This window comes from Lissotriton vulgaris, chromosome 1_1 (assembly GCF_964263255.1).
Source record: "Lissotriton vulgaris chromosome 1_1, aLisVul1.2, whole genome shotgun sequence".
Lineage (NCBI taxonomy): Eukaryota > Metazoa > Chordata > Amphibia > Caudata > Salamandridae > Lissotriton > Lissotriton vulgaris.
The window spans coordinates 1,370,193,605-1,370,196,820 of record NC_141685.1 but is presented as its reverse complement, the minus strand read 5'-3'; the positions used below and the strand labels follow the sequence as shown (position 1 = coordinate 1,370,196,820).

Here is a 3,216-nt window from a genome sequence, read left to right as displayed (position 1 = left end):
GCCGTGATCGTATAGTGGTTAGTACTCTGCGTTGTGGCCGCAGCAACCTCGGTTCGAATCCGAGTCACGGCATTGTGGTTGGCAATGTCACAGCAGTTGGGTTTTTCCTTTACAGAATTCCCAAATGTACCAGTTGTTTTTGTAAAATGTCTATTAAAAACAGATCCTTTTCAATATTTAAACGATCTAACAACAAATTATTTAAACACACATGATTATAAGATGTAGGTATACTGTACTTACTGACATAAATTATCGTTCTTGAACATATTTGCGGTAAGGGGAGCGGAGCTCTCCCCCAGGCCAATCAGAATGCAGATGAATGCAGTTGCAGTTGAGTGACCTGTGTTGTGGCTGTCTACAGGGAATGCACATATGTAGCTGTCTCGCAGCCCAATCCAGACGTCAATCGAAGACAGGTTTCAATGCAAATAGAGCAGTAAGCGCAGAGAAATGCTCACTCTCTAAAAATGGCATTTATACAATAGTAAGATTAAATCCAACCTCACCAGTAGATAGGATTTATCAATAAATAAATAAAGCTTCTCCTCTCTGATATGGAATTACCCCCCAAAAAGTATAAGGGAATACCCAATGCTAACCTATGAGAGGGGCAGACCTCACAGTAGTGAAAAATGTAATAGACTGTTTGATACTACTAGGACATACAAACTACCACAGTACCTGTCTTACCTTTTACTTACATAGCATGATGCCCCTAGGACTACCTAGGGCCTACCTTAGGGGTTACTGATATGTAATAAAATTGGAGTTTAAGGCTTGGCAAGTAGTTTTAAATGCCAAGTCGAAGTGGCAGTACACTGCAGCACAGGCACTGCAGTAGCAGGCTTGAGACAAGTTTGAAATGCTATTTCTTTGGGCGGCACAATCAGTCACTGGGTATATGGTATACCACTTTACAAGGGGCTTTCAAGTAAATTAAATCTGTCAGTCAGGTATACTCCAATTATACACATGATTAGGGAAGAAGCACGTGCACTTCAGCACTGATTAGTAGCGATAAAGTGATCAGAGTCCTAAGGCCAACAAAAAGATACAGCAAAATGAGGAGGTGAAAAGCAATAAGGTGGGGTTGGGACCACCTTAAGAATGCAAGGTCTAACAAAAACAAACTAAGGATAACATGAGTAAAACATCAGGTTTCTCTACAGCATTTGGTGAGACAAGTGGGCCTTCTTTTATCTTCCATAAATGCAATCCTTCCCGGACCCCTTTATTATATAGCTCTTCAAGGAAAAAATATAAGCACTTACAAAGGAGCCTCAAATACTCAAAGATGGTAGACTTCTGTAATATGGGACATATACTAAAAGCAGCACGAAAACAGAGTGCAATAGGGTCCAAAAAACTTGAGTGACCCATGAGAGTATGCATGCAAGCCTATGGAATTCCAAACTAGAGATATACGCATGCAATTTTTGTTTTTAGGAGAGAATGTGCCTGCTGAAAAAAACCTTATTTTTAAAAAGTGCATTGCAGAATATCAGGAATTTGCTGTGGGACACCTTGAAAACTTGCATACAGATTATGTGCACACACCTTACAGTCAGTTGTTGTGGCCGAGTGGTTAAGGCGATGGACAAGAAATCCATTGGGGTCTCCCCGCGCAGGTTCGAATCCTGCCGACAACGAGAATCTTTTTAACATCGGCTACAATTTCAGAAGTTAACCTTTAGTATTTCTTCCATGTCAGTTTTATAAATAGGTGGCTTATTTTGGTGTCACTATTGCCATATCACATATTTATTATCGCTCCCCCTTTCATATCTTTGCTATAACTCTCGTCCTTCATTAGCGCTGGTGCAAACGCTTCAAATTATTATACCCTGGCTCTCTCGGTCATACCTGTGCATGCACTTGAAACTTACTTTACCAATAAAAGAAGCAAATAGAGAAATAAAATAAAAGTGCTAGCTGGATTAGGCAAACACACTTCATAAAACTGCATTTTCTTTTCTATTCTCCCCCGTGTTACAAGCTTAACTGCTCCCTGTGTAATTTCTCTTAACCTGCTGTTCCTGGAAGAGAATTTCATCTACAAGCTCTTTCTGTGTTTTTTCCTAGTCTTTTCTTTCCCTTTTCTTAGATTTGTAACTGTTCCTTTACGTGCTCTATTTAGGCGCCATTAATCTCATTTGAGCTCCTTGTACCTGCTGCTGTTTTCTCCACACCTCATACTGTCTTTTCCCTCTTTCTCTCTTTCTCTGCGGTTGGTGGCTACTTTCCAAAGCGTCTGATGCCCCAATGTTCCTTCGTCTTGTTGTCAGACGTGAATTTGAAAAGCAACAAAATTAACAAGCCTTTACCACTCACACATGGCAGAAGTTTATACTTTAATTCAATGAGCTAAGAAAAGTGTGTTGTGGGGCCCCTACGAGCCATGGTGCTTGCTTCATCATAATTAGGCATGCAGTCATTAGCCACAGCTCTGATTATGGGTCACTGAGGTCAGTTTCAATAATTCCTCAAACACCTAACCATGCCGTCCCCCCTAACTGTGTAGTTATCTTGCTTTACTGCTGTTTGTGTGATTAGCTGGGAGGAGCTCACGGCAGCATCCTCCCAATAAAAGTGTAGATGGACCGTTCCTTAACTCTTTCTTGCTTCACATACAGATGGCTTGAGGAGGTACAGGGGAGATGCAGGTCTAATAAACAGAATAGAATATCTGCGCCAGGTGTGTTTCTCTGCATTGGTGTCCCATCACAGGCCCACCAGTGTATGTGTGATCTTTGACTCCTGCCAGTTCACAAGCAGGCGGCCAGGAAACTGTTTCAGCCTATCAACCACTGAGGAGATAAAGCCTTTGTATAAGGAATGAGGAAGCAATGAACACATTCAGCCTATCACAGGAGTAGCCCTGAGTGTTCCGAATTATAATTTCTTCATGTCACTGTACGTTATTGAGCCCAAGTAGCTCGCCGTGATCGTATAGTGGTTAGTACTCTGCGTTGTGGCCGCAGCAAACTTGGTTCGAATCCGAGTCACGGCATTGTGGTTGGCAATGTCACGGCAGTTGGGTTTTTCCTTTACAGAATTCCCAAATGTACCAGTTGTTTTTGTAAAATGTCTATTAAAAACAGATCCTTTTCAATATTTAAACGATCTAACAACAAATTATTTAAACACACATGATTATAAGATGTAGGTATACTGTACTTACTGACATAAATTATCGTTCTTGAACATATTTGC

The 3,216-nt window shown here is 41.0% G+C and overlaps 2 non-coding genes across 2 annotated transcripts; both read left to right on the top strand.

Annotated features, from left to right (window-relative positions):
- On the top strand, positions 1-72 carry TRNAH-GUG (transfer RNA histidin (anticodon GUG)). The gene has a single exon. It is a non-coding gene; the product is annotated as a tRNA-His (tRNA).
- Positions 73-1,570: 1,498 nt separating this feature from the next.
- On the top strand, positions 1,571-1,652 carry TRNAS-AGA (transfer RNA serine (anticodon AGA)). The gene has a single exon. It is a non-coding gene; the product is annotated as a tRNA-Ser (tRNA).
- Positions 1,653-3,216: the final 1,564 nt, after the last annotated feature.